Source organism: Condylostylus longicornis, unplaced genomic scaffold (assembly GCF_029603195.1).
Source record: "Condylostylus longicornis isolate FDR11 unplaced genomic scaffold, ASM2960319v2 ptg000147l, whole genome shotgun sequence".
Lineage (NCBI taxonomy): Eukaryota > Metazoa > Arthropoda > Insecta > Diptera > Dolichopodidae > Condylostylus > Condylostylus longicornis.
Genome location: NW_026578115.1, coordinates 1,110,127 through 1,124,005, shown reverse-complemented (window position 1 = coordinate 1,124,005; position 13,879 = coordinate 1,110,127). Strand labels below are relative to the sequence as shown.

The 13,879-nt window shown below is 28.3% G+C and overlaps 1 long non-coding RNA gene across 1 annotated transcript; it reads left to right on the top strand.

Annotated features, from left to right (window-relative positions):
* The first annotated feature begins 739 nt into the window (after positions 1-739).
* Positions 740-13,198, top strand: LOC129615783 (uncharacterized). Its single transcript, XR_008697484.1, has 2 exons — positions 740-874; positions 13,040-13,198. It is a non-coding gene; the product is annotated as an uncharacterized LOC129615783 (long non-coding RNA).
* The last annotated feature ends 681 nt before the right edge of the window (positions 13,199-13,879 follow it).

Genomic DNA, 13,879 nt, shown 5'->3' with positions numbered 1-13,879 from the left:
TTTTAGGAGAGAAAATGAAAACAAAAATATTTTGTATTTTTTTCTCTCTTACAATTATATTTTGTATTAAGTGGCCCCTTAAAAGTTCCCGTGGTCTCCCGTTTTCATTTATCAACTTAAACACCTTTTTTTTGTTTAAAACCCACAAATTTTTAAGTTTGGTTAAATTATTTATTCTTCCATCAATTTTTTTGAATTCTACAGAAAAAATCCAAAATATTTTATAATGCATTTGTTCTTATGTTTCTTCATGAATAGAATTTTCAATGTGTGCCATCTGACATGCATAAATGCACTGTGTATCATGCAAGTTAGGCGTATAACGTTAACTATGCTAGTATGATTGTTTATTAATTTTTTCTTTAATACGAAAATTGTTCTATTAGAACGTTTCCATTATTTTGAGTTAAAGCTTTTTAGAAAAAGACAATTTCTTGAATTAAATGTTAAAAAAACGTACGCTATTTTGCGAATGAGCTTGATTCGAAAATTTTTCTTTTTGAAATCAGAAAATAACTCAAGGCACTTTGAGACTTCGGTATATTTTTCGTATTTTTCCGACAAATTTGGAAAAAAGTGTTTATTGCTATTTGCTTTCTTATATAGTTTATACATAAAATGTTATTGTTATACACTATTGAATATTTTTTTTAATTTAGATTTAAAAAACATCACAAATTCTTGACAGTTGAATGAGTAATATTGCATAAAATATTTTTAATTTGCTTTTTAATTCCAGATGAAAAAGTTTAATGTGTCAAGAGCGCCGTATATGAAGCACGAAACTACACTTAAAAACCATGAACCACATTCATTAAGTATCGATCAAAGAGATATTTGCCGTACTATGTGTTTTAAATTGTAATGTTAAAATGTAATAAATTTTATGATTCCCTAATATGCACATTTTATTTAAAATAATTTAAAAAACAATTTTATATGGATATGTGTCAATTTGATATAACAAAAATTTTCTAAAATTTAGAGGAAGAATTTGTTTTTGTTTGTTGTTATATTTATGTTTATTTGTTTATTATAATATATATAAAAATCGTGAAAAAGGTCGTTCTTGGCAAACGCGCATATTTGTTGGACACGTACATTTTATCTATAAAAAACTAAGCACTAAAAATTTTTTGAATTTCATTTATTTTTGAGACCTGTTAAGTTTCTATACAGATATTTTTGTAATCTATTATAACATAGATTACAAAAATATCTATCATAACATAGATTACAAAAATATCTATGTATGTATATATTTATTTATATCTATTTAGTTTATATCTATAAATTTTCTACAGTTTAAATCTCGTAAACCTTAATTTTGTCATTCGTTTGGTAATAAAATTACAAAAATTACTTTATCTAATGTTTTTATATCTAACAAGTCCCAATGCTAAGAGAGAAACTTGAAAGCACGATCTTGTTTTATATCGGTTTCTTTAAATCGAAGTGGCTATTTTTTGAGAAGAAATATTAAAATAAATTCACACTTATTATAAAGCAGGTAAAATTTCGAAAATATATTTAAAAAATCAATTAAATACATTAATATTTTCATTCATAATTATTTTAAAATTCTTGAAATACATACAAAAAAGCGGAAAAACAAGAAGCACAACCTTCGCCTTCAACATTTTATATGTTACTGAAAGCATTTAATTATTTTTAAGTGAAAAGCTTTTTTTCCAATAGGGTAAGTTAACTCAAGATATGGCAAGTAACTGTAGTGTTCCGTTGAAAATATAATTAATGAAAGATAATTATTAAATATTGATATGGATACATATTAAAGAAAACACTTGAAGAGGGAATTACAAAATAATATCTAAAATACAATCAAATATTATTTTTCCAATACAAATTTTATATATACTTCTAAATTTTACCTCTATTTTTATTTGTGAAAAATTTAATATGTTAGTAAAAAAATATTTAAAAGGTTTTAGAAAAGACAATAATATATTTTAGTGACCGGATTCGAATATCTTTTTTATTTTTGAAAAAAATAGTGTCTTAGCAAATGACTTAAAAACTCCGATTGTAAAATGACAGGTAGTAGGTACTGATGTAAATTTTTGCCCGTTTGCGTTTACTATTAAGATTCATTAGCAGGCAGGGCCATTTTATAAATAGATTGCTCTTGTTTACCTGCTAATAAAATATGAAAGAAGAACACAACAAAATTTTTAAAGCAATCAATATAACTCAAATATGTTTGAAATAGCTTCAAAATAATTATTTAAGAAAAAAATGTTTGGAAGTAGGTACATACATATTTACTCTTAATAATTTAAAAACTAACTGAAATTATTTGAAACAAATCTGTAAGTAACGTATAAGTAGCCGAAATTCAAATTGTTGAAATGTGTCAGCCTATGTTACTTTTATTAACATTTTTGTTAGCCGACACTATTCAACTTACCTTATTGAGAAAAATAAAATGTGCATGAAAAATCATACATCCTTCCTCATTAACATTTGAAACCATACTGAAATATGAATTTGAATTTTTTTTTCATTTTTTCCTCCTGTCTTTCTTTCTTTTTCGTGCAATAGAATTTAAATGGGAAGCTTTTTAAAAAATGTTAATATCTTTATATCTAACATAATGTCTTTACATCTAACAAGTCCCAATATTCGATTTTTTACGACATATTACGAATTTTTGGCTTTGTTCCTGCTTTCTTCTTTAAATGCTACTGATCGTGTCATATTTCTTATTATTTTTTTCTTTTTTTTACGTAAAAAAGAGTTTATTCAAGGGTATTATACAAATCGTATACATAATCAAGAAAATATATTAATATTTTCATTCATAATTATTTTAAAATTCTTGAAACAGCAGAAAAACTACAAGCACAACCTTCGCCTTCAACGTTTTATATGTTACTGAAAGCATTTCATTATTTTTAAGTGAACAGCTTTTTTTTCTCATAGGGTAAGTTAACTCAAGATATGGGAAGTAACTGTAGTGTCAAGTTGAAAATATAATTAATGAAAGATAATTATTAAATATTGATATAAATACATAGTAAAGAAAAAATTTGAAGAGGGAATTAGAAAATAATATCTAAAATACAATCAAATATTATTTTTTAAATACAAATTTTATATACACTTCTAAATTTTACCTCTATTTGTGTGAAAAATTTTTAAAACTTAATATATTACCTAAGTAAAAATATATTTAAAAGGTTTTGGAAAAGACAATAATATATTTTAATGACCGGATTCGAATATCTTTTTTATTTTTGAAATAAATATTATCTTAGCAAATGACTCAAAAACTCCTATTGTAAAATGACAGGTAGTAGGTACTGATGTAAATTTTTGTCCGTTTGGGTTTACGATTAAGATTCATTAACAGGCAGGGCCATTTTATAAATAGATTGCTCTTGTTTACCTGCTAATAAAATATGAAAGAAGTACACAACAAAGTTTTTGAAGCACTCAATATAACATGTTTGAAATAGTTTTAAAATAATTATTTAAAAAAATTTGATTGGAAGTAGGTACATACATATTTATTTTTAATAACTTAAAAACTAACTGGAATTATTTGAAACAATTTTATGAGTAACGTATATGAGATAATTCAAATTTTTGTTAGCCGACACTACTCAACTTACATTATTGGGAAATACAAAATGTGTATGAAAAATCATACATTCCTCATTAACATTTGAAACCATACTGAAATATGAATTTGAAATTTTTTTTTCATTTTTCTTTCCTCCTACTTTTCTTTCTTTTTCGTGCAATAAAATTTAAATGGGAAGCTTTTTAAAAAATGTAATATCCTGAGATTATTTAAAGTATTAAACTCTTATTTGCGTAAAAAAAGAAGAAAATAATAAGAAATGTGACACGATCAGTGGAATTTAAAGAAAAAAACAGGAACAAAGCCAAAAATTCGTAATATTTCGTAAAAAAAATTGAGTATTGGGACTTGTTAGATGTAAAGACATTACTTTATCATTAAACTGAAATTTTTAAAAGTTGCTATTTAGTAGAGAGGATCATAATTTTAACTAAACTTTACATATTTTTAGTTCGAAAAATCGGAATAGGCTTAGATAAATGTGAGCTTTTTTCAAAGACATCATATGTTTTGTGGCTCTTGAATAATAATGCTTTGTTATTGTTTTCAATATTATGTTTCATTAGCAAACTTTAAAACAAATATACCTACAGAGTTTATGTACGTATGTACTTAAAATTTTATTTCATATTGTTCGAACGAAAAACTCCAAAATGCTAAATTCTAATTCATACATACTTATATATGTACATACATTTATACATAATTTAATTCTTCTAGAAGTCCCCTAATGCACTAATTTCAAATATTTTTGAAAACAAGTTTTCAAAGCAGGTAAAATTTCGAAAATATATTTAAAAAATCAATTAAATACATTAATATTTTCATTCATAATTATTTTAAAATTCTTGAAATACATACAAAAAAGCGGAAAAACAAGAAGCACAACCTTCGCCTTCAACATTTTATATATTACTGAAAGCATTTAATTATTTTTAAGTGAAAAGCTTTTTTTCCAATAGGGTAAGTTAACTCAAGATATGGCAAGTAACTGTAGTGTTCCGTTGAAAATATAATTAATGAAAGATAATTATTAAATATTGATATGGATACATATTAAAGAAAACACTTGAAAATTCTAATTCATACATACTTATATATGTACACACATTTATACATAATTTAATTCTTCTAGAAGTCCCCTAATGCACTAATTTCAAATATTTTTGAAAACAAGTTTTTAAAGACAATTCTAAAAGACTTCGTAGAGTCGGTGCTCACTTGATATTTGGACTTACTTTAAGTCCAAATATCACAGGGGTAATCCTATAATTTAGAGAAACTAACTATATGTATAAGTAAAAGAGCTACATATATGAAATTTTAGCCTTTTTTTCGCAGAAATCGAATTTATCTCTGCGTTCCTTATAATTACGTTACTTATTCGTATGTTCAGCAACGATTTAACGCATATAAGTTTTCTTATGTTCACCACTTTTGGCATTTTAGATTTGCTCACTTGTAATACATTGAGACTCAACGTGTTAAAATATGAATGCATGTACATGATTAATTCATTTAATAAAGGAAGGAAAATTAAAACTTAAAAGGTTGTCGGTGGCTCCCAAAATATAAAGAATTACATCCATATGTCTGCAGTGCTCATTATAGTAAATCAATAAGTAATGATTTGAAATGAACATGAACTTAAGTTTGAAAACAAAAATATCAAGTTCACCTCTCTATGTAACGTAGAAAACTGGGATCTGGACCTTTAGACGCAGCTCTTCGTCGGAAAGGTTTAAGTGAATTTTTTGAGCAATTTTGTTACGTGCCTTTTTTGAGGGATTTCTTGAAATAATTTTTGATTTTTTGAGGGATTTTTTTGAAATAATTTTTGATTGACTTTTTCAAGTGACTGTTTGAGTGATTCCCTCGACAATGATTTTTTGGTAATGTTCTCATGGTGATTCTTTTCTTTTGAATGATTATCTTGATGTTGATTTCGGGTAATTTTTCTAATAAAAATTTTGATCTTTTTTTAACATTTCTCACAAAAAAAAAAAAAAATTATAAATAAAAATACAAAAAAAATATAACAACCAAGTTTCATTATACAACCCAGTGCCATATTATTTTTGTTTTCTTGAAAAACCAATTTTTGTTTTGTGGCTTTAAACTGCTTTTAAAAAAAGTAATCTAGGCAACATCCGGTAATATTATAATAAATAACGTTATTCTAGAATATACTTCAAAAATCTATTTTCATAAAAAAAATTAAAAAAAGTAACTGGAACAATTTCATTTAAAATTTCTGATTCACTCGTGATGTATTCACTCATGATGTCATTATTAATAAATCACTCGAAACAGCTATTCAAATAAGAAATTTTCAAAAGAAATTAAGTATTCTAGTAAAAAATAAATTTTTTTTTTTCATAATCCCGTGCAAAGAACAACTACGCTCAAACGGACCACCAAAAATGCCGTTAAAAAACTCAAAAAATCCCTCGAAAAATTTACCTCAAAATTGTTTTAGTTAAAAAATTACCATTAAGTAATTCTTCAAAAATCACTCAAAAATTACTAACAAATACCACTACTTAAGCGTTTCCATCGAACGGTGGCAGAGGAAGGCGGAATGGGATGAAGGGGAGTGGCGCCGTCACAATGGGGCTTTACTAGTTATAATAATAATTTTTTTTTTCTTTTTGAGAAAAGTGTTAAAAAAAATTAAAATTTTTATTGTAACAATTGACAAAAAATAAACATTAAGAAAATCATTAAAAAAAATCACTTGAAAAAATCATTTAAAAAATCGCTTAAAAAATCCCTTCCAAGTAACTCAAAAAGTCACTACAAAAAATCCTTTAAAAAGTCAGAAAAAAAATTACTCAAAAAGTCACTTAAAGAATCTTTAAAAAAACCTCCAGCTAAAAAAGACAAACTCTCAGCTTCTATGAGAACATTACAAAGATCTGATGTGATCAACACATAACCGACCGCAATGTGTTTTGTTTAGTTAAGTAAAAGTGTTACAGAATATTATAAAAATGCCTGTTAAATACTTCTTTCCACTTTTTAGGGCATTAGTAAGTTTATAGTTAACATAGCTAGAAAAATATAAATTTGGTTCTTAGTATAGTTTTCTATTTGTGCCACTCGAATTCCATGAAATGATCGTCGGTTAGTTTCGGTAACAACCAGAACTCAAATATCAAATGTCAAGAAATTCCATTAATTCGTTCCGTAGATATGGTAAAAAATGTAAAATGTTATACTTTTCTACAATGGAGAAGTGCGTTCCCACCAAAAACTCGTTATGCAGTATTCAATACCATCACATAACCTACCTATTGTAACACAATACGATCGGTAAAAAATATGATGTGATCAGTACATAACCGATCGCAATGTATTTTGTCTTAAGTACTCTAGAAGATTATGAAAATACGTTTTGAACATTTTTTTATAATTTTTTGTTAAGAAGTTTAGTTAATAATGTTTTATTAGTGTTTAGTTAATAATGTTTATTCGTATTTTTGATTAATATGTTGGTGATTAAATTAATAATGTTTTGTTAGTGTTTATTTTTACTAGCGAATGCTTTCTGGATGTCAAGAGCGATTGTACACGTAGAGTTTTTATTATGTATCTCTTTTGATATTAAATTTTATATTCTTATAAGCTGGTAACTAATTTGATGTTTTTTCTCGGAAGCCCAATTGCTTGTTTGGTAAAATATTTTTTTCATACATAAATTTAATTATTCTTGCTTTTATTCCTTCTTCAAAAAATTTTACGATTGAAGTTAATAAGCCAATTGGCCATAACTCGTAATATTTTAGCAAGTATTATCGGGCTTTAAAATACTGATAACATCTGCTTATCTCCATACAGTTGGAGAGTAATTTACTTCCAAAGAACTGTTGAAAATAGTGTAAGAAATTTTAGTGGTTTTTCGATAGTTCTTTTAAAATAAAATTGCGTAACCGTCGTTAATAGGAGCTTTTTCTCCCAAGTGAACCAACCTCCTCTTGGCCAGTGCCTCACAAAACTAGAAAATATGCTCAACCGTCTCATCTTCATGACAAAATTTACAAAAAAGGTCCCCAGATTATCCCATCAGTGAGGAGGCCAATCACTAACCGGTCCTCCGCCACCGTTAGCTCGCCACGACTCCTAACAGAAATGTTCTGCGCCCCCATACCAGCTTTGGCCCTAACCATTGCAGCCGTCGTCATCGTTGTCATTACACTAGTGATATTTAAGCCCGCGATTCTCTGTAATCTTCAGAGCTTGTCCTGGGTCGTCTTTTGAGACGTCTTCCTCCATCAGCATATGTAACAACTGGACGAATAATTGCCAAGTACATTTAGTGCATGTTCCAAGTCTTTCCACGGAGACGTCTGCACGTCCAAAGGGAAAACCGGTCTCTTCCAATCACAGTGTCAAGATAAGAATCTTGGCCCTACGAGTATTGCGGCAAAGGAGAGACAACTGCAGCAGAGGCTCAATACAGCGGCAAGGCTAGTTACTCACTGAGGTTATCCAGTATCAGTGAGGCTCCGTTCGCGGTAGCATAGTATTACCCCTCTGCTATTAACTAATCCACTAGGCGCGGTTTGTGTAACACCGTTGAATTAAGAGGTTTGGTTTTATTGAGGATTGGATTGGATTTAAATGGTGAGTTTGAATTACCGCCCCTTAAATAAGCAGCTATTATTAAAATGTCGCCAAAATTGGATAATTTAACAAAGTTTCTAATACTTCTAATTCGAGATCTGAAATGGAGTGCTTAATAGTTTCTTTACAAATATGGTCACACCGCCGTGTTCCTTTTTTCGCATCGAGTCTGCGAACAAAATAGGAAACGTCAGAAACAGTTTTCTCCGCATCTATTGCTTTAAAAATGTCAAAAAATTCATAAGATTTATTTTGAAAGCTTTCAGCATCATAATTGAGTATTTTAACATTACTGGCATACATAATTATAAAAATATTTTGCACAAATTTCAGCTGCAGCCGTCATGTAATCTTTTTTAATTTGACATAATTTTAATTTTTGCATAATTTTTCCATTAATTGTAACTATTTTAGAGGCTGTCAGTAGTTCATTTTTATTGAGATGTGCGTAGCTTCCTACTTTATGATTGATTGAGTTATTAACCCGTGGAACGTATGGTTTTACGTGTGAACTGTACGTTATACTATCGTTATAATACGCTATAGGGGTGATATTAGTGTTGTTGCTATAAGGAATTTCATGACGTTTGTTTGCTAAAGTTGGCATTAAATTTGTAAGGTGCTTGAAATTTACGTGAGATGTTCGATAATTTCTTGAAGTACTGATGCGATTTTTGGGGGCTGATTGTAGGTGTAAATGTTCTGTTCTTTTGACACCGCTTGAACTGGCTTGATGTTTATCTCCACAGGGAACGTAAGAAGTCAAGCGGTTTTCAATACGATCCTTCTGCTTTTCTGGGAAAACTTTGGAGTTATGCTCCTCACCACAAGTTCTACAACAATATCCTAGATAGCAATGAATGGCACCGTGACCAAATGTTTGACAACGATAGCACTGAGTTAAAATTTTTACTTTTCTTTATGGTGTGATATTAATCCCAAGAAACACTTGTGTCACAAATAGAGTTGCACTTTGATCGCAAGTCATTTATTTTTACGCTACTCTTCTTGAAATAAACTAAATATGTTGTCTGATTCAAATATCTAGGAATATGTGTTAACACATTGGAAACTTTACTGTATTCAAACCCAGAACCAATCAAAAAATTTTTAAGTTCCTCTTCTTCGATCTTGTGTAAGTCCTTTGAAACCATTTTGGTTGGTAATTTATTTTTTATGTAAATCCTAAATAAAATTTTTATGTAAATCCTTTATAATCCTTTATTTTTGTACAAATACTGGTATTTTGTTCGATTAATTTGTACCCGCCATCATGGTCATTTATTTGACTAAGTGGAGCAATATGATTTTGATTTTTTAAAATTATTTTCGCTATTTCAATTTTGTATTATTACAGGCTACAGCGCTGGCCCATACCAATATGATTTGGCAAATTGTTTTTGTTTTTTTTTTAATCAAAAAGAAATCATCATCAGTGAGTGATTTCAATTATCATCACTTGGTGAGTGATATTCCTCTTGATTGCTAAAATATTAAATTTTAATAAGTGAAGGTAAAATATTCAAAAAAAAGTATTTCCTATATTTTTGTTGTATATTTAAATAGCTGAATATGGAAAACTAATATTTTATCATAAAGTTAATAACAAAATAAGCGACTGCACCACACGATATTCGCACACGACTGTGATAAAAAACATAAATTTTTTTTTGCAGACTGTGAAAAATAAAAAAAATCATAAATTTTTTTCTTTTCTGGCATATAATTGTGGAAAAGATACTGTACATTTTGTGCAAAGTCAGTTGAGCATTTTAAAACAATGTTTAAGATTCTTATTATATTGCTGCTCGAATTCCTTGTAGCAGCCATGGCATAAATTTTAATGATTTCGTTATAACGATTTAAGCCGATTGTAACCATAAAGCAGTTTTCAGCGCTTATTTGCTTCAAAGATAGTCTCGGCACCTCAAAACCAAAAAATCTCAGCGCAAAAACTATAATCAATTAAACATTGATAATGATTTTTCTATTTTTTTTTTGTCGTAATATAAAAAATTTTATAAGTCATTAAACATTTTTATAAAATTATTGAGTAAAGTATTATGCAACATCATTATATAAAAGATTTGTTTTAACTTAGTTCACATTAGAGATGGAGAGCTATTGGTGGACCTCATCAAAACTATCGATGGTTTTAAAGGCGATATAATACAATCGTTAAATTAATATTAATTCTCGGCAATTAATAAATTTTGAAAAATGGTCAAGGACGGAATGTCGTTCTGAATTTAATGAATTCCATAACATTATTTTCATACGTAAACACATTATGTATATATTTTTTATGTATTGTTACTACTTGTGTACAAAAATGTTCTTATGAAATTCGTAAAATTCAGTAGAATAATTATACTTCAATAACACTAAATACCTAGTTTATTTATTATTTTATCTATTATTTAAGAACAGTATCACATATAACGATTTCGGGAACCTCGATAGTTTCGATATTTGAAAACTAGTGTTAGTATCGATAATGTCGTCGATGGTACCGATGGTGTCATCAATAGTTCTTCATTTCTACACGGAATATATAAATCAGCGTTCATCAGCAAATTTTAAGAGAGAAAATGAAAACAAAAATATTTTGTATTTTTTTCTCTCTTACAATTATATTTTGTATTAAGTGGCCCCTTAAAAGTTCCCGTGGTCTCCCGTTTTCATTTATCAACTTAAACACCTTTTTATACCCTGCACTTCGTGAAGGGTATATTAACTTTGGTATGGAGTTTGTAACTACTTGAAGGAGTCATCTGCGGTATGGACATATATATATATTCTTGCTCAGCGTAAAATTCTGCGTTGATTTAGACATGTCCGTCCGTCCGTCCGCCCGTCCATCCGTCCGATCGCACGATAACTCAAAAACGAATAATGCAATCGACACCAAACTTTCACAAGTTGCTTCTTTTCTGCCAAGGACGAACCCTATTGTTATTGGACCAATTCGGACAACGGGTTCGGGTAGCTGCCATACAACTCAAAGAGTTTATTTTAATTATTTCAAAAATTAATAAAGGTACAAATATAAAATTTTGTATACATGTGTCCAATTATATTCTACATATGCTCTAAAAATTTTAATGAGATAGCTGCACCGGTTCGGGTGGCTGCCATACAATTCCAAAAGCAAATTTTTTATATTCGGCAAAATAATAAAGTCAGATTCATGAAACTTGGCAGTTGTGTGTCCAATTATAGGTCAAAGATATTTCTGAAGTTTTGGTGGAATTGCTTGACAGGTTCGAGTAGCTCCCATACAAGTCCAAAAGCTTACTTTAAGTATTTGAAAAAATAAAAAAGTTAAATTCGTGAAATTTGGCAGTTGTGTGTCCAATTATAGATCAGATATATTAGCGAAGTTTTAGTGGAATTGCTTGGCAGGTTCGGGTACCTGCCATACAACTCCAAAAGCTAATTTTAAATGATTGAAAAAGTAATAAAGTCAAATTCATGAAACTTGGCAGTTGTGTGTCCAATTATAGATCAGATATATTTGCGAAGTTTTAGTGAAATTGCTTGGCAGGTTCGGGTACCTCCCATACAACTCCAAAAGCTAATTTTAAATATTTGAAAAAATAATAAAGTCAAATTCACGAAACTTGGCAGTTGTGTGTCCAATTATAGATCAGATATATTTGCGAAGTTTTAGTGAAATTGCTTGGCAGGTTCGGGTACCTGCCATACAACTCCAAAAGCTAATTTTAAATATTTGGAAAAATAATAAAGACAGATTCATGAAACTTGGCAGTTGTGTGTCCAATTATAGGTCAAAGATATTTCTGAAGTTTTGGTGGAATTGCTTGACATGTTCGAGTGGCTCCCATACAAGTCCAAAAGCTTATTTTAAATATTTGGAAAAGTAATAAAGTTAGATTCATGAAACTTGGCAGTTGTGTGTCCAATTATAGATCAGATATATTAGCGAAGTTTTAGTGGAATTGCTTGGCAGGTTCGGGTACCTGCCATACAACTCCAAAAGCTAATTTTAAATATTTGGAAAAATAATTAAGTCAGATTCATGAAACTTGGTAGTTGTGTGTTCAGTTATAGGTCTGACATATCCGTGAAGTTTCTATAGAATGGTTTCACAGGTTTGAGTAATTGCTATACAACAATGAAAGGTGCAGGGTATAATTCAATCGGTTTATACCGACTGAAACGTTTTTACTTGTTTTTGTTTAAAACCAACAAATTTGTAAGTTTGGTTAAATTATTTATTCTTCCACCAATTTTTTTGAATTCTACAGAAAAAATCAAAAATATTTTATAATGCATTTGTTCTTATGTTTCTTCATGAATAGAATTTTCAATGTGCGCCATCTGACATGCATAAATGCACTGTGTATCATGCAAGTTAGGCGTATAACGTTAACTATGCTAGTATGATTGTTTATTAATTTTTTCTTTAATACGAAAATTGTTCTATTAGAACGTTTCCATTATTTTGAGTTAAAGCTTTTTAGAAAAAGACAATTTCTTGAATTAAATGTTAAAAAAACGTACGCTATTTTGCGAATGAGCTTGATTCGAAAATTTTTCTTTTTGAAATCAGAAAATAACTCAAGGCACTTTGAGACTTCGGTATATTTTTCGTATTTTTCCGACAAATTTGGAAAAAAGTGTTTATTGCTATTTGCTTTCTTATATAGTTTATACATAAAATGTTATTGTTATACACTATTGAATATTTTTTTTAATTTAGATTTAAAAAACATCACAAATTCTTGACAGTTGAATGAGTAATATTGCATAAAATATTTTTAATTTGCTTTTTAATTCCAGATGAAAAAGTTTAATGTGTCAAGAAAGCCGTATATGAAGCACGAAACTACACTTAAAAACCATGAACCACATTCATTAAGTATCGATCAAAGAGATATTTGCCGTACTATGTGTTTTAAATTGTAATGTTAAAATGTAATAAATTTTATGATTTTCTAATATGCACATTTTATTTAAAATAATTTAAAAAACAATTTTATATGGATATGTGTCAATTTGATATAACAAAAATTTTCTAAAATTTAGAGGAAGAATTTGTTTTTGTTTGTTGTTATATTTATGTTTATTTGTTTGTTATAATATATATAAAAATCGTGTTTATTCGATAAAGTACAGGTCGTTCTTGGCAAACGCGCATATTTGTTGGACACGTACATTTTATCTATAAAAAACTAAGCACTAAAAATTTTTTGAATTTGATTTATTTTTGAGACCTGTTAAGTTTCTATACAGATATTTTTGTAATCTATTGTAAATAAAAAAAATTGAGTATTGGGACTTGTTAGATGTAAAGACATTACTTTATCATTAAACTGAAATTTTTAAAAGTTGCTATTTAGTAGAGAGGATCATAATTTCAACTAAACTTTACCAAAATTTAAGAGCCTATTTGAATTTGCTGTTAATTGTTATGTTTTATTCTGTCTCTAAGTTGATTATTTTAGAGATGAATTTTCTGTGGAAATAAAAATTATTAAAATTTGCATAAAATAAATAGAATTTTACAAATTTTTAGAATTTGAGTAGTTAGTGCAATTTTGATTTTTAAATAAGTAGTAGTGTCAGAGTGAGCTTTCCTTCATTTGAAGGAAAGCTCGCTCATATGCTAAGGGATTTCAT